Source organism: Monopterus albus, unplaced genomic scaffold, assembly GCF_001952655.1.
Source record: "Monopterus albus unplaced genomic scaffold, M_albus_1.0 scaffold96.1, whole genome shotgun sequence".
Lineage (NCBI taxonomy): Eukaryota > Metazoa > Chordata > Actinopteri > Synbranchiformes > Synbranchidae > Monopterus > Monopterus albus.
Genome location: NW_018127976.1, coordinates 1,929,068 through 1,952,379, shown reverse-complemented (window position 1 = coordinate 1,952,379; position 23,312 = coordinate 1,929,068). Strand labels below are relative to the sequence as shown.

General features: G+C 42.3%; 1 protein-coding gene across 2 annotated transcripts in view; it reads left to right on the top strand.

Annotated features, from left to right (window-relative positions):
• ca10a (carbonic anhydrase Xa) overlaps positions 1–23,312 on the top strand; it is a 514,312-nt gene that overhangs the window by 97,996 nt on the left and 393,004 nt on the right. The gene's annotated exons all lie outside the window — the stretch shown is intronic.

Here is a 23,312-nt window from a genome sequence, read left to right as displayed (position 1 = left end):
TGGGTTCCTGTTGCTGCGTCTCCCATATGGTGTCCTCAATCTCCTATGTAATGGAGGCCACCACACAGGAGGTGGGCAGAATGGGCTTAGGAGTGTCGTCGGTGGCTGGGGGGTTATATTGTCAGGAGAGGGCATCGGGTTTCTGATTAGGACACCCCGGCCGATAAGAGAGGGTAAACCGAAAACGATCGAAAAACAAAGCCCACCTAGCTTGTCTGGGGTTAGGTCTTTTTGCTGTTTGGAGGTAGGCAAGGTTTTTATGGTCAGTCCATACCAAAAAAGGTTGGTCGGCACCTTCAAGGAGGTGCCGCCATTCCTCCAGGGCCAATTTAACGTAATAGCATAATATTGTCCTTTTATCCCCTATCACATTGTGAAAATGAAAATCTAGACAACAACTATTACATCCTTGCCAGACCCTATTGTAGAACTACAGGGTCCCAACACTAAAACAATCTCGTAATTAACCAATTGTGCAATTGACAAAAGTTAATCTACAACCTTTTTTTGATAATCAATCAACCATTTCCAAAAGCCAAAGCTTCTCTGCTTTCTGCTTCTCAACCATTCACTAGGTTTTGTTATTTCAGATGGCGGTACAGTAAGTTTATTGTTACTGAGTTAAAGAGTTTGATATCAGGACTCTGAGCCTAGTAAAAATGACATCTGACATTCACGACTCTGTAAAGAAAAAGATCTGGAATCTGTGGTGTCACATTAAGCTGAACCACCCCTAAAGAGAGAAGATAAAAACTAAAGGCCTTTTCACACCGAACGCGACGCGAATAAGCGAGATGAAAAAGCGAAAAAAACGCAGGCGAATTTGACGCACCAAAAGTATTCACACTGAACGCGACGCGAATAAGCAATATTTTCCTAAAACGTCGCGCTACAAAGATGGATTCCACATCAAGCGACGACGATGTACTGCTTGTCCTGCTACATAAAAAAAAGAAAACAAAGAAGGTTTTGGGTCCATCCTATATTGAAAATAAGGAGAGAACATGGCGAGTTTCATCAATTGGTACAGGAACTTAAGTTGTATCATGGTCCCTTTAGGACCTATTTCAGGATGTCTGTGGGACAGTTTGAAGAGTTGTTGGTGCTGTTGACCCCCCACACGATGAAACAGAAAAATAATTACAGGGATCCGATCGACCCAGAACAGCGCCTGGCCGTGTGTCTGAGGTAAAAAAAAGAATTGTTTATTTGTAATGAAATTAGTTTAGTTCACAAGCAAGTGAAGATCCTTTGCTATCCGTCTCCATACGTTATCTTTGTATTCATTATCTTTGTAGTTTTTGTACTTTTTATCATAGATAACTGAATTCGCTGAAACAAATTGGATTAAGTGGTCCGCCATGTTGAATTTGAATTCGACAAGTTGCATTGTGATTGGTCAGAGGTGCTGCCGTCGCCGCGACGAGTTGGAAAAATCGACCCGGAGGCGAAAAAAATTAATGTGCAATGTATCATTGACAAGTTATTGGTTCAAAAAATATTATTGACGCGCGAATAAATCGCGTGTTAAATTTGCACCTGGTGTGAAAGGGCCTGAAATCAAACAAAATGTAATTAAAACATCATATAACCATGATCCTCGAACGATCAGCGTCCAAAGCATGAAAGAACACAATAAAACATAAATGCTAACTGATCTAGTGAGAAGCCACATTTCAATTATTTCAGGTAAATTGTCTTTTAAAAATAATTTCACATAGTCTGGGAGAGTGAAGTCCAGCGTGTACTGCAACAATGATTAATTCAACAATTCACATTCAACTCTACAATGTATATTTTCTTACCATGGTCGATCCAGGAGCCCTAGCTACTTTACTGTCTTTAACTGTAAGAGGACACCACTTGTCCCTACTCTGACCAAACTGTTCATATACTTCACCTGTTCCTTACAGTACAGTAATTCATGCAGTGAAGCTTTGTCCCTATTCAGCTAATGTTGTTTAAATGTCATGAAGCAAACAAAGAGTCATGAAGTCCCAGTGACACGTGTCATAGTCCAGTACATCATTTCCTCAATGTACTGAAGGACAGTACATGAGCTCTTACCTGCCAATTTCCTCATGCAATCCTGCTAAATTTATTAAACACATGAGAACAGCGGCACTCTGAAAGATGCAGAACATAAGTCAATCATATTAAAACACGACCTCAGGTGGAACATCCAACAACAGTGCATGTAAATTTGGAACTTCAGTTTAAAATGCACTACACCCTCAATTAAAGATTTATGAGAATTAACACACTGCTTAGATAATGTAAAAAAAATGTACCACTTAATACTTTTGTCCACTTTCATTACTGGCAAGATTGAAGTATTACTGCATAAATTTTGCTGTACAATCATTGAACCTATAGGTTTTAATCCATAGTCTACAATCACCACAAAACATGTGAAGAGCTGTTTTCCTTTTTTCCCCTTTTCTTACAGCTACCTATTTCTCTATTATGATAAGAAAAAATTATATTTGAACCTTCTGTTTTTCATATCAACTATGTGAGTGTACTTTAAACTTAGTTTGAAAATATTGAAGAGTGCAGTGAATATGACAGACAGGAGGTGAGGCCTCTTGACAGATCATCATTAATAAGTTCATTCACATTCTAACTAAATTTATAAAGGTGTTATCCACATCCAGACCAATACACCATCACCTCAGCTTTTCTCTTTTGTTGTCCTTTGCCCTCATTTGGTTTTGGGCAGCCAGATCCACAATGTCACATTCCAGCCACCAGCTCTTGCAGCTCAGCAGTCTCTTTCCTTGCTCTAGAACTGCAGAAAATAAAAGTCAGCATGACTCACACTGTCTTTATTGTTGTCCCAGTGATGAATACTTAAGAGGGGGACCCTGCCCCTTGTTCATAGGTCCCTATGCCCCAGGGTTGCCCTATTGACCCTGGGCCTGTCTGCCACGAGACCACTCGGGGCATCTGTCTCTCACATGCCCCCACTTCCCAGGCACAGGCACCTTTTTCTTCCATCTTTTTCCAGCCGGGGAACAAAGCACCCCTTCACGTTGGTGTGACATTGGATGAACAGAATGGGGGAGTTTGGGTGTATCTCCTCCTTGGTCCTAACTAACCTCAGCTTCCAGCTTTGGTCTGCGGATAGGCACCCGTGTAATACCAGATGGAGCAAAGCAGAGCACCTCCCCTTTTCCCACCTCACCGCACTCATGGTCTGTCTTTATCTCGTCTTCCTGCATAAACTTCCCAATTTGATTATGAATCTCATTTCAACGTCTGGGATTTTGACCAGAAAGCTTTAATGCTTTAATGTCAAGCAAATCAATTATTTCATCTTCCCTCTGCTCAAACCTAGCAGCCTCCACCAGTTCATCAGCTGATTTTCTACCATACTGGGCTGTTTTTTTCACTCATCATTTCAGCACGACTACTAAATAATTGCAAGACAGCAGGTTCTCGTTCACGTTTGCAAACACGCTTTGCAGATTTATCTTTAGCCTTATAATTAATTATCAGCATTTTCATCTCAGCACACAAATGTTTATCGAATGTTCCGTCTGAGGGCCAGAATACCGACAAGTGTCGCGTTCTCCTGTTCCACTTTTGAGATAATCTATAAATTTCCTTCGCCAGCAACAGATTTTTATTCCCAATCACTATGACTGGAGATGTGTTTATCATTTCAGACACCATAACCCTTTCTTATACAGTTGTCTTTCATAATACACCTATTTTTGACTATGATCAACCAAATTGGAGGAATCCATAAATGTAAAATGTGCAACTGACAACAAAGATAATTTTTTCAAAACACTATTTTAAACATGTACCAGTATAAGGCAGTAAAATGCAGTTCAACAGTTTAAAGCTACTACTTTAGACTTTACAAATGTAGAAAACTATGTAGAAACCTGTTTAAATTTACATCCTATCCTACTGCCTTAAGCCTAACTTTCTTCCTCCTCTGTGTCTTGTGATGTTTACGTCACAGACACACAGAACTGCTCGGGGGGGAAGGGGTAAGAGGCGGAGCATGCAGCTCTGAATGACACTCACTTCCAGTTTGTATCTAACCGGCGAAAGTTAGACTTGTCCCATCCCCCCTTTAAAACTACAGGCAGCAGAGGCAGCACTACGCACATTAAAGCAACAAGCCACTATTTACTCATGAATCGACCACAGCAACAAAAAACCCTACTATTTTAATAGTAGGTTGTAACTTCAAGTGCAATAGCCAATGTTCAACAGTCATGTACTACTAATGATTAAGAAATAGTTATTCAGTCAGTCTGTTAGTCAGTCAGTCTGTCAACCCACAGTCATTCAGCGCTCCCCCAGCCGGGTCTGCGGTACACTTTTCACGGTAGCATTCTCATCCTCACTTCTTCTCTTCCTCCTCTCTAACCCAGCTATACTCACCTTTTATCTGCTCACAGTTACACAGCCTTCTATGGCCTGAGCCAGAGACGCAGTCTCATGCCAGCTCCACACATCTTCTTCCAAGCATTGTCTAAGATGTCCAGTACATGAACTTCTAGGTCACATTGACCTGGCACACATTTCCTTTTTCTAAACCTGAACAGAGCACGAACAGTTCACATAAGGCTGCAGCTATATCCATTCCCTATTTAAGGAGGAAGTCGCTCTGGATGTTTACCCATAAATTAAACAAGGGGGACACAGCCCAAGATATTCTTGCTTGAGCAAGAGAAGAGAACCAGGTCAAGCTCACACCCTTACACAACTATTACAAATAATATCTATATATGAACTACATACTATTCTATTACATATTACCTCTGGCTAGGTCTACCTTGTTTATTTTTAACCACTACAGGAGCTAGCCAGCACCTTGTGGTTGATTTTGGAGCACTACTTGTGGGGTGAGAAAGAAGCATAGGATGCACTTTGGCAGCATAAATTCAGATAAAAATTGAAATGGAACATTGCAGTCACTGCCTAAACAGCCCTCAACAATGCATCTTAGAACAAATGCAATTATTTACAACAATTGGTGAACAGTATCAAAAATATAAAACATTTTATTCACTCATTGAGAAGCAGTACCTCTGAAAAATGCATCTCTCAAATAATTCTGACACTGGACTGTGTATGTGGATGGGCCTGCCTTTTTACACAACACATGATTGACAGAATTTCAGAGTATGTGCACCACAGATGTAGTTTTTGCAGTTGGTGCATGTGGTCTGTGTCTTGGACTTTGAGGGTCCACACACTTTGCAGCGCTTCCTCTTTTTGCCAGTGGCTGCTGGAGGTTGTGGTTGTGTGGGTCCTGCAGGTGGGACAGCAGGATCCTCCTGTATCCTCCTAACGATGGCAAGAGAAGCTGGGTTCCTGGGCATATGTCTCCTCTGTGTGTACGGTGTGACTAGTGCCTTCCTCCAGAAAAAGATGTCTTCTTTGGAGCTTCTTCTGTTTCCAGTCCAGGTTAATTGCCATCCAGATTACAAAGGCATTGTATGCTGAAACATCTAGGATGTTGAATAAAATCACAAGTGGCCACCGTAATGTTCTTCTTTGGCAGCTGTAGCAGGATAGCAACTTGTCAAGGTTGTCAACCCCTCCTTTGGTGGCATTGTAGTCAAGTATGACCTCTGGTGTGTGGTCCTCCCGGCTTCTGATTCTCCCATCCCTATGAAGAGTGCTCATAAGCATCGCATTTTTGCCCTTTTTGGGTATGTAGGACTGGACTGGCCTGTTCTTTACAATTAGAAGCTGAGGTGGGAGCTCAGTCCTGTTTTTTCTAATTATGCCAACCATTGTCAGCTTTCTTTTGAGAAGTTCCTGTCCCCGGCTGTATGTAGTGAAAAAATTATCACAAGTGATGTGCCCACTGAGGCCCTGCATCAAATCAAGAACAACCTGTGTCCCCTGGTTTTTCTCAGGGGCTCCACCCTCTGGCTTGCCTGTATAAATCTGCATGTTCCATGCATAATATGATGTCCATATTCTATACCTTGCCAGTTTGGAGGGTATATACTGCCTGAAGGGGCAATGGCCTCTAAACCCCACAAGCCATTCATCTATAGTCACATTGGGCCCAGGGTTATAGAGAAGTGGAAGCCATTCCACCCACTTGTCCCACACAGTATGGATGGCTGCCAACTTGTCCTTCCTCTGCCTAGCAGTTCTTGATTCCTGATCATCAAACCTGATAACCCTGGAGAATATGCGGAAGCTCTCCAGTGACATTGTGGCTCCAAAAATCGCTCTCCCTGTCTCAGCATGCCACAGACTTTCGATTAATTCCCCTCTGGATCTGTAGACACCTGCAAGGATGAGGATCCCAAAGTAGGCACACAAATGTATGTGGTCCATCTCTTTCCACTGCTCCCCAAAAACGTGTCTTCCCTCAAGGTTGGTCATGTCCAGAATGATTTTCTGGATTGAATGAGGAATCAGCAGTTCAAATGATGACACTATATCATGAACATGTGTCACAGCCATTTGTGTGGGTCCTGGCATCATCCTTATTTTGTTAGCAGCTGAACCAGGGGCTTCACCCATCGAAGATGAAAACTATTCAATCTGGCCATTCTTGGATGTATTTGGCTGTGGGGCTCCTCCAGCAGTGGGATCTGTAGTTTCTTTTGCTGCGTGCTCTGAGTCCTCATCATCTTCAAATTCACTCTCATATTCAGAAGTTTCTTCAGTATTGTCCTCATATTCCGAGACATCCTCTTCTTCCCCTCCACTATCTGTCTCACTCTCTGCTAAAAATAGCTCTAAGGCCTTCGGACCAGTGTACCTTTTGCTCATGGTGCTGGACAATTGAAGATGAAATGGCACACTGCAATCAAGAGCTATTTATGTGTAAATATAATATATAATCTACGTAATTTCAGGTCAACAGCTTTTTTGTCAGTTTTCTTTTAGTAAAAATCTAAAAACGGATCAATTTGACCTGGACGCAACACAAGGGTTATTATGTATAAGCAAGGAAAATAAAGGTATGAAAAGTAACTAAAAGAAAATGAAGAACTGAAAAGTAACTAAAGGAAACTAAAGTTATGAAAAGTAACTAAAGCTTCTAAAGTAACTGGAGCCTATAAGAATCAAATCTTACAGCTTTTTAGGGAATTATTGGGACATCCTGATAGTAAAGAGTTACAGCCTGGAAGTAACAAATGCATGGACTATTTTTTCAGCATCATTTTGAGACAGGATGTTCCTGATTTTTGCAGTATTGTGCAGGTGAAAGACGACAATACTTTCATTGTCACTTGATTAAGTACCTACTTAGAGCTAAATGAGATGGATAATTTTAGTTTCATTTGCCTGGGATGAAGAGGAAAATTACCTGTTCAACACATTTCTGCCATTTATTCATACTTATGTCACCATCTTGAAAAACTAAATTATGATAATCAAGTAAATCAAATAGATTACAGACACACACCTACAACTAGATATATCGAGTAGGTTATGTAACCGTAAGCCACAGTTCTAATACAGATGGTGTAAACAAATGCATTCTGAAAGACTGTTATGATCACTCGGACACGGAGGTGAGCGAGGAAGAATAGACGGACCCAGGACCTGCATATCCGGCGGTTTCAATGTACTCCTCCAGAGCCTGCTGTTCGGGTGTGGAGATGTGGAAGAGGCGACTGCTGGGCAAGGTGGCTCCCAGGTACAGGTCGATGGCACAGTCATATGGCCTCTGAGGAGGGAGAGAGTCCGTGGCTAGGTGTTTGTTAAACACCTGTTGAAGATCATGGTAGTCTGGAGGAATGGAGGACAGATCAGACGGCTATGGAGGGGTAGATGGCAAGGAGGTGGTGGGTTGTCCGGCGAGGAGGCAGATTGATGCACAGGCGGGGTTGAAGTGGATGTCTTCTTGGTGATTGCCGGTGATGGTGAGACAGAGAGGAGGACGTGACCCAAAACCAGTGGTGTGTCAGGAACAGAGAAGATGTTGAAGTGGATGTCCTCATGGTGGTTGCCGGCAATGGAGTGCGATGGCATGGGGTAGTGGTTTGGCGGCCAGGCCCAGTCACTCCACCAAGGCTGGGTCCATAAGGTTACCCCCGGCTCCAGAGTCAAGGAGGGCATGGTGGGAGGACGTCTGACCAGTAAACTCCAGGAGCATGGGGAGACTCGTACCCGGCCTGGTGGAGGTAGAGGGATGGCCCGTCAGTGTCCCCACTTTCACTGGCAGGCCCGCTCTTTTGGCCACACCGGGCAGGTGGTGATGAGATGTTCAGGATCCCCACAGTACAGGCACAACCCGGTGCGGATGCGGCAGGCCTGTTCCTCGGGGTCTAGACGGGCACGTCCCAAGTCCATGGGTTCATCCAATCTTCGGTGGGTGCAGGTGTGGGATTCCCCCATGCGGAGAGGAGACGGGGCCTCGACTGGTGGTTCTGACGTGACACGGGTCTGGGAGGCCGACTGCTGCCCTGCTCTTTCCTTACGGAAAGAGCATTGCTCTTTTTCGATCCGGATGGCCAAGTAAACTAGGGAGCAGAGATCAGGGGGCTCGTCCTTAGTGTTCAGTTCGGCCTTGATATTTTCATTGAGGCCGTGCCAGAAGGCCGCACCTAACGCGCAGTCCTCCCCGCCGGCCTCCATAGCAAGGACCCGGAAGTCAATGGAGTAGTCCAGGACTTGACGAGCCCCCTGGCGGATGGTCATAAGCTTCCTAGAAGCTTGGCTCTGATGAGATGAAGGAGAAAAGACTGACCGTATTTTGTTCAGGAATTCGGTGATGGTGGTGCCGATGAGTGAACCACTGGTGTCCGCAGCCTCGGCCCAAGTGCGCGCTTTCCCTCGTAACTGGTTTGGTTTAACGTAGTTGATTTTTTCTCTGTCTGTGCAATAAGTCCGAGGTTGGTGCTTGAACACCCGGCGGCACTGCAGCAGAAAGCCCCGGCATTTATCAACGTTACCATCAAAAACGTCTGGTTCAGGTATGGGAGGATCTAGGCAGGGACTAACAGAACAGGTGGTTGCAGAGTGACCGTGTTGAGACAACATGATGGTGGTGAGTTGAGCTACTTGTTGGGTTAGTGCGGAAATGTCATGTTGCTGCTGCTGCAGTGGCTGAGCCATTTTGTCCATTTGTGTATTGTGGTGAGCATTAGACAGTGAGCTACTTGCACCGGAGTCAGCAGGGTCCATGTTGGCCAGTTCTTTCTGTTATGATCACTCGGACACTGAGGTGAGCGAGGAAGAGTAGACGGACCCAGGTAGCTTCGGTGCAAGCACTGCTAAATTTATTTACAGTGATAATCACAGACAGGTAAATAGACAGGTGGACATTGTCACCACATAGCATTTCCTTTTGCTGATACTGATGTGTTTTACTGAGGGTGATACAAATTGTGATCTAAGTCAAATAATCTGTGGTTGTCTGAGCCTGGTGCAGGACAAAGAAGATCACAGAGGAAAATGCATGATTACATTTGGTTACCCTCATCTGCCTGTCCTGCTTATTCTATGTAATACAGTACTCTGTCAGCAACTGTGTTGTGTGCCTGGCTTGTCAAAGGACCTTTAGGAGTATTGGTGAACCGTGTGTGTGCAGAATAGAAGTAGCTGATGTTTGTACTTAAATCTCTCTGATTTACATCACCTTGGTCATGTTAAACTCTTTACATACACCCCCACAGGGAAACAAATGGCATGCGAAGCTCGGGAAAGACTGTTTACAGATGCCACAAGGGGATTCTCCTCTGTTCCTTTCTATCTCAGTTGTTTAGTAATGGGAAGAAAAACAAAAAAAAATTAAACACCTTTTAGACAGTGTTTTGAGGTTTTTCAACAATAACCACACCAGCAGCATGAGAAAGGTGAATAAAACTGTCAGTATCACTGTTAATAAAACTTTTGTTTACCTTCAAGGATTGGGAAAGGAATGCCAGTGGAATGCAAAAGCTGAGTATGATATGAGCGACTTGCATTGTGGTGCCTGCCATTCTCATAGATATATAAAGTTTAAGCTGCACCCTCAGGCACTCTGCATTTTCCATTTTGCTGATGGAAGCAGACTGTAAGTGTAAGGTGGCTGGCAGAGGGAGGGGGGCATCTGCTGACCTTAATACAAAGCAGCATCTGAAGACATATAGAGAGAGCACCAACAGAAACTGATAGCTTCAAACACACAAATCAGTGGTGGTCAAAACATAGAACAATCTTTTATACTGTGGCTGCCATACTGTCTGAGTGAGAAATTGCTTTATGAACAACTAATACACAATTAAATGTACCAAGCAATGGGCACACCATTTCCCAAACCTAACACCTGACCTAAAATACACATACAGTGATTTTATAGACACCATTACCTGGGACACTATTATCGAACTCTAACCTATCCTGCCATGCTCATATTAAAAGATTTCTCTGCTGACCATAAATCAAACAAGAAGGACACAACCCAAGATATACTTGCTTGAGCAAGAGAAGAGAAGAGGAACAGATCAAGCTTAGATAACTATTACAAATAATATCTATATATGAACTACATACTATTCTACTATATATTACCTCTGGACTGGTACCTTGTTTGTTTTTAACCACTACACTGGTTAAAATATAGTTGAAACATTTTTGCAGACATCATTTGGAAAGCAACTAAGTTCATTTACTCAAGTACTGTACTTAAGTACAATTTCGAGGTATCTGTACTTTTCATTTTCTGTTACTTCAGACTTTGACTTCACTTCACTTTGGCGCCGCAGATGGCTGCCATCGGTTCTGTACCGGAAACAAATTCCTTGTGTGTAACATACTTGGCCAATAAAGGTGATTATCCTTATCCTATACTTTAGAGGCAAATACTGTACATTTCAGTCCACTACATTTATCTTATCTCATTATTTCTCCAAAACCAGATCAATACAAACAAACTGTCGTGGCTAGAGTGTGATGCCGACTAAATTAATTCAGACAAACCATCCCAATTTAAATGACCATTTAATATTACAATTATTCTGAACAGAGTAGTAGTGAAACAGATAATCTTGTAGTTAGGGAAACAGAGAACAGAGACTCTCCTCCTGCAATGTGATAGATGAAGTATTAAATAAGAAGATTGTCAAAAGCGCTAGTCAGTCTAGTCAGTTGTTGTTGGTCACGAGGTACCGTGAGTTAGAGTTCATAGTCCTGAGTTTGTTTCTCCACCCAGGCCTGGGTCCCCAGAACACTTTTCAAAGTAGCATTGTCATCCTCTCTTCTTCTCTTCTTCTAACCCAGCTATCCTAGCCTTTTATCTGCTCGCACTTACACAACCCTCCATGGCCTGAGCCAGAGACGCAGTCTCATGCCAGCTTCACACACCTTCTTCCGAGCATTGTCTAAGATGTCCAGTGCATGACCTTCTAGGTCACATTGGCCTAGCACACATTTCCTTTTTCTAAACCTGAACAGAGCACACGAACAGTTCACATAAGGCTGCATCTACAGTATATCCATTCCCTACCTAGACTTCCTCGGGATGTTTACCCATAAGTTAAACAAGGGGGACACAGCCCAAGATATTCTTGCTTGCGCCAGAAACAGATCAAGCTTCCGTACACACTTAGCTCAGCCTTACATAACTATTACAAATAATATCTATATATGAACTGTATACTATTCTATTACATATTCCCTCTGGAAACTTGTTTATTTTTAGCCACTACAAAACAAAAAAAAGTATAATTATAAGATATCATTTATATATGGTGTTTACAAGCTATCCAGCAGTAAATCAAAATAAATACATATAAGTTTTTTAAATCTAACTCCCCCTTTACCAGCTGTATCATTAAATGTGATTACACAATATGATATATCAATCAATGGGGGTGTCAAACATACACTGAGTGGCATGAAATACCATCAGAAATCAGAAAAAACAGCCTATATAGCTGTATCTGCAGTGAAATGTGATATGTATGCATGTGGTGTTTGTTGTTTGCATCACATCTATTCATCATTTGCTATTAATCCCTTGTTCATTGACATAGCTTGTATGTACACAGCCAACTACAGAATGCAAATACACTGAATGGTATGCATGTTTGCACTGGTATACATATTGCATTATAACCTGCAAAGTCTCTAAATCAGAAGAAAAATGGCTGCAACTGGAAGATAATGTGCAGTAAACCACTCTGTCATATTGGTCCCACACAGAAACATAAAGAGCCTTTCTTTTGCATCACTCTGAGTTACACTCAGTTGCCAAAGGCCTGTTAAAGCAGCAGGGGTGGCTGGAACATCTGGGCTAGTGGGAGTTTTACTGGTGAGCTGGTGCATGTGTGGCATGGCACTGAGCCCACAGATACCCACATAAAAACTTTAATACACATCCCACGCTGTTACATGTAGCTTATCCAAGCTCAGAAATTCATCATTCTTACCATGTGTCCACCTTTCTTGCCCTGTTACCTTTAATTTGGTGCTTTTCACCTTTACTATTCAGAGCATAATAACTGTGTTATGCATAAATCATGACCACAAAAGAAGTAAAACTAATCTTAATATATTCCCTTTTTAAAACAGCCCTGTGTGAATGTTCCTCAACCCATTTTCAGTACAAATCAGCATTTTAAAACTTTCAAAACACTGCAAACCATTACTTCTGTAATTATATTTGCCTCTTCATTTTCACTGTTTGCTGGCCTCATCTTGGACCCACAAAGCTGGTTTTTCTCATACAAACACCAGTTAACTGAGCTAACAACCAAGTAAATGTGATTTGCTCTTTACCCACACTCAGTTACAATTCTTCCCACTTCAGCCTGGCTTGCCTTATGCATGACATTGAGGAGGAGATAACTCCATGTAAATACAGGAACTGCTGAGGCTTGGGCTGGGGATGGAGTCTCCATTAAGTTGGGTAATACAGCGTGACACACTTTAAACACAGCTCCTCAGCGGGATTCGGCTACAGTTCAGCTCCAGTGCCTGTAGGATTCCTCACCAGACTGGACAGCAATGAGGAAGAAGTGCCTTCAAGGTGGGTGACCCCCTGCCGATGACAAAATCTGCTCCACAGATCTCAGCAAGGACACAAAGATGAACTCACAATGTGGAATTCACAGCAGGCACAGCGATGAAATAGGCAGATAATGACATAACTGCTCATTTGCTCTCATGTTTGGCTTTCCTTCCATCACTTATGCCCAACAGTAGTTTTTTATATGCTTTAGCATATGTGGAATGGCACTGTGTTCTGTCTCCTGTGTATTGCAGTAAGATGACGATGAAAAAGAGGTGCAGAGTGTATGTCAGAGTGAAAAAGGAATGATGACGTGTGTACAGTTTACTCTCCATGCAGTGAGACTCATTTGGCTTTTTCTCGCTCTGTCTGAGAAATTACATCAACAGCATCAGACACTTGATGATAAATTCAATTCAGTTCAAATCATTTTCAATTTAGATACATTTACTGGGATTCATCCGGAGTCTTTAATACACCGAATGACTCCCTGCTAACAAATATTTCGTTATGCTGATTCCAGTGTTTTCTCTCAAAGGTCACCAAAAAGACACCTTCTATGATTTGTAACTGAAATCTTGTTGACTCACCAGTTCTGTAAAGTAACACATTTATAAGATGTTGACATGAACAGAATTAATGGTGTTTTTCATGCATTGCAAAACAGATTACTCCTTTTAGCGTCACTGCAGCCTTCATTGCAAAATTTTCACAGCATCTTTCATACGCTTTCCTCACTATAAACTTCTAAACGCAGCAAGCCGTCTGCATAGCAATGAGCATGTGAATCAGTGGCAATGTGAGGCAGCCGAGATTATGATATTATCTACAAGCTGGCAATTGTACCTATCCAAATCAATCAATCATAGAGCGGCTTCCAGAGGAAATGACTCTGCACATGTCAAATTCACCACAGTCAAAGAAAAAACTAGCCACCTTCTAAGGTATTGAATGCTGTGCTGAATTATAAAGGCTTGTTATCAGACTGTAGCGTTGACTTGCAGTCCTTAAAAATAAGGTCTAAATGTGGGGAAATTATCTGGCAGAAAAACTAGTCAAATAAATATAAAGTGAGATTGCACCGGGTTTAAATCTTTCCAGCATTCAAAGTGTAGTTCAGCCAATACAGATAAATGCTTACATATTTGATTTTTCCCATATAGATAACCTTACTTCTTATTGTGTCAATTCTGGGTAAAAAAAAAAGTAAAAAGATGCAGTAGCTGATCTGGCTGTCTTATATTGACTTCAACAATCATATCTCAAAATGGCAGACAAAAACAAGCTGATGTAAGCTTCTGGTTTGTGGTTAGCTGACAAACATCTCTTTCTAGTTACTAGAGGTGAGGTCATAGGTGTTGACTGAGCAGTGCAAATTCACTTTTGCTCAGTCTGCATCTACATCTTCTGTAATTTACCCCAGAGGAGATGCTGGTCTCCACAAGTTCTTTGGTTGCTTAAGGTTAGGGTGAGTCTCAAGGAAATGACTGTTGCTTTATGTAAAGTGTGTATAAATTCTATTTAAGTGAAAAAAATAGGGATTTGTATGTGTGTGCACCTTTCTAACATTGTGGGGACTGAAACCTGTTTACACACTCATATGGTGGGGATCAGATGCACCATGTAAATCACTAAATTTTAAGGATGATGACTGTGGTTGAGTTTAGATTAATTGCAAATGTTCAGCAAGTAGTGGATATGGCTAGAGGTGCATAATTGCTATTTTCTTGGCCAATTCCGATTTCCTGATTTTTTTTTTTTTAAAGCCTAACCTGCTGATTCAGATTGGTTCTTTCTTTCTAGAAATTGTAATAGAAAGCATACACAAGTTTTTGGTAGCTTTTCTTTAGTGAAAATTTAAAGGTTAATAACAATAAAACATCACATTACATAGCTTATACATCTTCTGTATTTCTCAAAATCTCAAGCAAATCTCAAAATAAAAACTTTAATTTAATTTTATTTTTTTGCAAGCCAACTAAAAATGAAGTGTAGTTTTCCAAATGTAAACATGTGCAACAGGTAAAAGAAACCATTGATCCCTTAATTCTACTGAACATGCAGTTCTTTTGAAAGCATAGTAGTTTTTATTTATTGCATTTCACCATGGGTTGGATACACTGTACATATTAGGGCTGTACCCGAATTTTGTAAGAATTTTGTCAGTCAACTCATTCATTGTGTGTTATTTGTCAGAGTTTTGGATTGTAGTTTTCCCTACTCCAAGTTGTTTCTGTGTGCTTTTTGTACACCGAATGCTTCCGATTTGCAAATGAAAATACACCCAGTATAGTGTGTGGAAGGATACATGTTGTGGTTAAATGAAAACATTTTTTACCCATTTGACCTTTGTATTGGGAGTTTCAGGTCAGCCTTGGTCAGCTTTGGTATACTTGGGGGGTTCGAACCCTGGGCAGGGCACGGTCAATATCCTGCCTGGGTCCTTAGGCAAGGCCCTTAATGCTACCTGCCTACCTCATGGGGCAATGAGAATTGGAAAATAAGAGTCACACCGGCTCGGATGTCACCCGGATCAACAAGGTCCGCAATCAGGTGTTGAGGAACCAGGGCAACCTGATGAGAAGTGGGCTACTGGAACAAGACATTCATGGACAAGAGAGGAGAATACGAAATTATTGGAATGCTACTATACAAGTAACCCCAGCGAGAGGGGTTACATACGGAGGATGAGACCTATGGATACTTTGAACCCCAACATCTAAACTAATATCAAAACAACTAGTAGCTCAGCGCTCTAACATCCACAAGAAACACCTGCTATAACAACTAGAGATTGATGAGGTACAACACAAATGTTCCAGCAAGGGAGAACCAGGACAAAAGGTCAGGGCAAAGATATCAACATCATCACAAACTCCACAATTAGAGATTGGGTACCAAGCCCCAATAACAGGCCCGGCTGAGCTTGGTTCAAGAGCAGCTTTTGGGGGTAACTAGGGGTTAGGGGGTTGATTGATTTCACAGCTCTAGGGAAGAAGTTGTGTCTCAGTCTGTTTGTTTTAGTCTTTATATTCCTGTATCATTGTCTGAGATGAGACCCACTACGGTGGTGTCGTCTGCGAACTTCACTACTGTTTGTGGGGTGAATGGCGTCACAGTCACGGGTAAACAGAGTGAAGGGGAACTGGGCTGAGCACACAACCCTGTGGTGTGCCTGTGTTCAGGACCAGTGTGGATGATGTGCAGCTTCCGATTCTCACCACTTGAGGCCTGTTAATGAGGAAGTCCTTAATCCAATGACACATCATTGCCGGCATTCCCAGATTTTGCAGTTTCACTGCCAGTTTGTCTGGGTTTAACATTGTTAAATGCCGAACTGAAGTCAACAAATAGCATCCTGACATAAGTGTTAGGATGCTCTAGGTGGGACAGGGCTGTGGGTAATGCTATTGAGACAGCATCCTCTGTTGATCGGTTCTCTCTGTAGGCGAACTGATGGCTGTCCAGACCAACAGGGATGACGTTCTTGATGTGCTTTAGGATGATCCTCTCAAAGCACTTCATGATTACTGGTGTCAGAGCAACAGGGCAGTAATCACTGAGGCAAGTGACAGCTGATTTCTTGGGCACAGGCACAATGATAGAGGACTTGAGGCACACAGGGACTGAAGCAAGATGCAGGGACAGGCTAAAAAGGTCCAGGAAAACTCCTGCCAGCTGATCCGCACATAGCTTCAAAACCCGGCCTGACACCTTGTCTGGTCCTGCAGCTTTGTTGGTGTCAATCCTCCTCAGGGTGTAGCTCACCTGGTGTAGCTGCAGGATGAGAGGCTGGGGTCGGTCCTCAAGCTGAGGGAGATGTACAGTTCCTCTTCTGCCAGGTGTATCAAAGCATGCAAAGAAACTATTCAAAGAGTCAGGGAGGGTGGGATCATGGCTGACCTGCTGGTTGTTGCCTCCATAGTCTGTTATTGTTTTGATGCCACATACTCTGTGTGTTATTCATAAAGTGCCCCTCAATGCACTGTTTGTACCTGTGTTTGGCCAGTCAGATGTCCTTCTTTAGTTCTTTCTGGGTCCTGCTATAGGCTAGCCTGTCACCTGATCTGAAGGCAGCGTCCCAAGCTTTGAGCAGAGGTGACACTGTAGTGTCCAACCATGGTTTCTGGTTTGAATAAACCTTGATGGACTTTGTAAGTAGGACAACATCAGTACAGAACTGCAAATAGTCCAGAACAGCTGATGTATAAGCCTCCAGGTCTGAGCTCTCTTTGAACACCCCCCAGTCAGTGTGCTCAAAACAATCCTGTAATGCTGAAGAAGCCTCCTTCATCCACACCTTAACTGTTTTGGTGATTGGTTTTGTCCTGCAGATCAGAGGTTTATATGCTGGGATCAGCTCCACAGAGATGTGATCTGACATGCCGAGGTGGGGAGCTACTATGGCCTTATATGCTCCCAAGATGTTGCAATAAACTTGATCCAGGATATTATTGTCCCTGGTTGGAAAATTGATAAATCTGTAGAATTTGGCAAACACTGCTTAAAGCTCCACACGGTTAAAGTCTCCAGCCACAATCACAGCCACTTCTGGGTTTGCATTCATCTGCCTGCTGATCAGGCAGTACAGCTCCCCCAGTGCTATCTTAGTGTTAGCTCGCAGTGGTATATAGACAGCTACAATCAGGATTGAGCAAATCTCTCATCCTTTTAAAAGGTCTGCATTTCACTGACAGCTATTCCAAGTCGGGGAAGCAGCATGTTCCAACGATGCTCGTAGCTGTGCACCAAAAGTGATGGATCTATAGCGCCAGACCTCCGCCTCTTTGTTTAGCAGATGCTGCAGTCCTGTCTACTCAAAACAAGGAGTGTCCCTCCAGCTCCACCGCAGCATCCGGGATGTTATCAGCCCCAAGCCGCTGCGTATGTATGCGCCGCCATTTCAGCTCTAGTTTTAGGTCCCACATCCAAGTAACCCCTCTCACTGGGGTTACTTGTATAGTAGCATTCCAATAGTTCCCTGTTCTAATCTCTTGACTCTTGAATGTATTGTTCCAATAGCCCACTTCTCATCAGGTTGCCCTGGTTCCTCAACACCTGATTGCGGACCTTGTTGACCCAGGCAACGTCCAAGCCGGTGTGACTCTTATTTTCCCAATTCTCATTACCCATGAGGTAGGCAAGTAGCATTAAGGACTTGCCAAAGGACCCAGGCTGGATATTGATCGCACCCTGACCAGGGTTCGAACCCCCCAAGTATACCAAAGCTGACCAGGACTGACCTGAGACTCCTGATACAAAGGTCAAATGGGTAAAAAATATTTTCATTTAGCCACAACATGTATCCTTCCAAGAAGTAGCACTAATTGCATTGCCCGGTACAACATGCAGTACAACATTCCTAGTCAAACACCAGCTCTTTTATCAGTGCAGGTCTATGGGGTTGAAATGTTATCAACTAAATGCTGAAAATAAATCATCACAACATGTCCCTCTCTGCTCATTATGGACAATGTCATTAAATGAACACTTCAAGCTTAAATAAAACCTCTGGTCCCTATCCATCTTTGTTGTTAAACTCAGAGTTGCTTCGGAATGTATTTAGAACTCTTTCCATTTTGCACACTTTATTCACTCCTAGATTTAATTGTGAATGGATTAAACTACATTTTTCCCATGAATGTACAGTCAATTAACCATGATGACAAAGTGAAAACATCTTTTTAGAATTCTATGGCAACTTTATTAAAAATCTAAAACTGAAATCTGTCATTTACAAAAGTATTAAAACCCTTATTTCAATATTTTGTCAAGACCCATGTGACAGCAGTTTGGCTTTGGGTCTTATTTATAAAATCCTTATATACACAGGTGTGTGCCTTTTAAAACTATATTCAGTCAGTTCAGTTTACCACATGTGCACTCAAGTTCTAGACACATTTTAAGGATAATTAAAGCAAAGTGGATGCCCGATTGATGACTTTAATCATTGGCACTAGAAAATAAAGCTTGGTATAGAAAACAGGAAAAAAAACATTAACAACATTAACAAAAAAAATCAGAAAATTGCCATTTTTCCAGTATTAATACTTTTTTCAACACAAATGTTACAATGTCAATGTTTGCTTTTTCAGCTACAGTTTTGTTTTCAATGCCTTTTTTTTTTTTTTAGTGCCAAACACTAAAGTTATTGATCTGGCACCATATGCACCTGACCACAATTTGGATCCACACCAAAGAGATTACTTTTGTAAATGCACCCTAAAAATAATTCAGTGACTTCAAGGTCAAAGTGTTTATTTGACATATGCAGAGTTAGCAAACGTGTTTCCCTGTAGAATGAAATTCTTACTTTCCTGTCCACATGAATGCCACACAATACAAATGAAATATAAAGCAGATGAATAAGTAACACAAAACCTAAGGCACTTTAAGCAGGAAATGCAGAGATATAATAAAAATACAGTCAGGGAAAAAATTATTTGAACCCCAGCTGATTTTGTAAGTTTGCCCACTAACAAAGAAATGATCAGTCTACAATTTCAATGGTAGGTTTATGTGAACAGTGAGAGACACAACAATAACAAAAAAATCCAGAAAAATTCATTGCAAAAAAAGTTAAAAATTAATTTGCATTTTCATGAATGAAATAAGTATTTGATCCCCTATCAGTCAGCAAGATCTCTGGCTCCCAGGTGTATTTTATACAGGTAACGAGCTGACATTGGGAGCCCTCAGCTTGTTACCTCTATAAAAGAGACCTGTCCACAGAAGCAATCAATCAATCCAGGTTCCAAACTCTTCGCCATGGCCAAGACCAAAGAGCTTTCCAAGGATGTCAGGGACAAGATTGTGGACCTACACAAGGCTGGAATGGGCTACAAGGCCATCGCCAAGCAGCTGGGTGAGAAGGTGACAACAGTTGGTGTGATTATTCGCAAATGGAAGAAAAATAAATTAACTGCCAATCTCCCTGGGTCTGGAGCTCCATGCAAGATCTCACCTCATGGAGTTTCAATGATAATGAGAACGGTGAGGAATCAGCCCAGGACTACTTGGGAGGAACTTGTCAATGATCTCAAGGTAGTTGGGACCATAGTCACCAAAAAAAACAGTTGTTAACACGCTACGCCGTGATGGACTGAAATCCTGCTGTGCCCGCAAGGTCCCCCTGCTCAAGAAAGCACATCTACAGGTTCGTTTGAAGTTTGCCACTGAACATCTGACTGAATCAGAGGAAGACTGGGTGAAAGTGTTGTGGTCAGATGAGACCAAAATCGAGCTCTTTGGCATCTACTCACCTCGCCATGTTTGGAGGAGGAGGAATGCTGTCTATGACTCCAAAAACACCGTCCCCACTGTCAAATATGGAGGTGGAAACATTATGCTTTGGGGGCGTTTTTCTGCCAAGGGGACAGGACAATTGCACCGCATCAAAGGGAGGATGGATGGGACCATGTACCGTCAAATCTTGGGTGAGAACCTCCTTCCCTCAGTCAGGGCATTGAAAATGGGTCGTGGTTGGGTATTCCAGCATGACAATGATCCAAAACACACGGCCAAGGCAACAAAGGATTGGCTCAAGAAGAAGCATATTAAGGTCATGGAGTGGCCTAGTCAGTCTCCAGACCTTAATCCCATAGAAAATCTGTGGAGGGAGCTGAAGGTTCGAGTTGCCAAACATCAGCTACGAAACATTAATGACTTGGAGAGGATCTGCAAAGAGGAGTGGGTCCCCCTGAGATATGTGCAAACCTTGTGGCCAACTACAAGAAACGTCTGACCTCTGTGATTGCCAACAAAGGTTTTGCCATCAAGTACTAAAGCACGCTTTGCAAAGGGATCAAATACTTATTTCATTCATGAAAGGTACAGGTGCATCTCAATAAATTAGAATATCATGGAAAAGTCCATTTATTTCGGTAATTCAACTCAAATAGTGAAACCCGTGTATTATATACATTCAGAACAAACATGAAGTAGTTTAAGCCATTGGGTCTTTTAATTGTGATGATTTTGCTCACATTATTAAACAAAAACCCACCAGTTCACTATCTCAATAAATTAGAATACTTCATAAGACCTATAAAAAACATTTTTAGTGAACTGTTGGCCTACTGCAAAGTATGTTCTTTTACTGAAAATTTACTCAATACTTGGCAGGGGCTCCTTTTGCTTTAATTACTGCTTCAATTCGGCGTGGCATGGAGGCGATCAGTCTGTGGCACTGCTGAGGTGGTATGGAAGCCCAGGTTTCTTTGACAGTGGCCTTCAGCTCATCTGCATTTTTTTGTCTCTCATTTCTCATTTTCCTCTTGACAATACCCCATAGATTGTCTATGGGGTTCAGGTCTGGTGAGTTTGCTGGCCAGTCAAGCATACAAACACCATGGCCATTTAACCAACTTTTGGTGCTTTCGGCAGTGTGGGCAGGCACCAAATCCTGCTGGAAAATGAAATCAGCATCTTTAAAAAGCTGGTCAGCAGAAGGAAGCATGAAGTTCCCTAAAATTTTTTGGTAAATGGGTGCAATGATTTTGGTTTTCAAAAAACTGTGGACCAACACCAGCAGATGACATTGCACCCCAAATCATCACAGACTGTGAAACAGACTAGTGGTTAGTTTTAGAGTTACATGGAACAGGGTGAGCTATAAAATCTGTGTATGTTCGTGTTTAGACAGAGTGTGATTGAAGGGCATACTGAGAAAAAAAGCTCCCCGAGGTGCATGCAAAGCATTTGTCACATCGAAGCTGTGAAGAGAAAAATGTGCTGTAATCTAATCGCTGGAGGAGAGGAAGACAGCCAGAAACCCCAGAATGTCTGTTTGTAAATTCCTTGACATGGCAGTGTGTGGTAGCCTTTAATGCCTTGACCCCAGCCTCAGTCCATTCCTTATAAAGTTCACCCACATTCTTGAATCGATTTTACTTGACAAGCCTCTCAAGGGTGCAGTTCTCTCTGTTGGTTGTGCATCTTTTTCCTACCACTCAACTTTCTGTTAACATGCTTGGATACAGCACTCTGTGAACAGCCAGTTTCTTTGGCAATGAGTGTTTGTGGCTTACCCTCCTTGTGAAGGGTGTCAATGATTGTCTTCTGGACAACTGTCAGATCAGCAGTCTTCCCCATGATTGTGTAGCTTAGTGAACCAAACTGAATGACCATTTTGAAGGCTCAGGACACCTTTGCAGGTGTTTCGAGTTGACTAGCTGAGTGGCATGTCACCATATTCTAATTTATTGAGATAGTGAATTGGTGGGTTTTTGTTAAATGTGAGCAAAATCATCACAATTAAAAGACCCAACGGCTTAAACTACTTCAGTCTGTGTGTACTGAATTTGTATAATACATGAGTTTCACTATTTGAGTTGAATTACCGAAATAAATGGACTTTTCCACGATATTCTAATTTATTGAAATGCACCTGTATAGTACCTTAGAAAATCTCTTAATAACACTTATGTCAATCAAATGTCAATCAAAATATTTGAGAATGGAGTAATTATATTAATAAGCTTTAAGAACTGTAGTTATTACTCTGATCTTTTCAATATAGTTGTGTATGATTCTAGATTACCAACATTTTGATGGCTGTGATTTTAAGACAAGCATACATAGGACTTATGCAACACACAGAACACCTGGACTGACTCCAACTAATTGCTGAATTAAAGAAAAAAAGACAACACAGCTAACAAGGACTCCATGTTGTTGGACTTAACCGTCCTGCATGTTCATTTCTGAGGAAGAGTCGAAGTCAGAACAACCTTTAAGATATTTTTATTACAATGTTCAAGAAAAGCAATATAGAGCTCTGGGTTCCGTCTCTATCTGAAGCCCTATCCACACACAGAAGTATGGTTCACAGCCTCTTTCAGGAAGCCGGAACGCCCAGTCTCCTCACCACAGAGAATTTATAATACAGTCATGAATATGCAAATGATGGTAGATCTGACGTCATCCGTGCTGTCCTTCATCCTCGTTCTTTGGTTAGTTTGTTGACCTCATTCTGACCCCTCATTTGGTGATCTTGTCTTGCTTCCTCATTAGAAGGCATGACACTGGGGTTGAGGAGATCCTCAAAGTATTCCTTTCACCGTCCAACAATGTCCCCAGTTGAGGTCAACAGCTGCCCACCTCCACTGTAAACAGTTTTGGCAGGGCACTGCTTCCCCCTCCTGAGGTGCCGGACGATTTGCCAGAATTTCTTCGAGGCTGACCGATAGTCCCTCTCCATGGCCTCACCGAACTCTTCCCAGACCCGAGTTTTTGCCTCCACAATCACCCAGGCTGCAGTCCGCTTGGCCTGCCGGTATCCGTCAGCTGCCTCAGGTGTTCCACGAACCAACCAGGCTCGAAAGGACTCCTTCAGCTTGACGGCATCCCTTACTTCCGATGGCCACCACCCGGT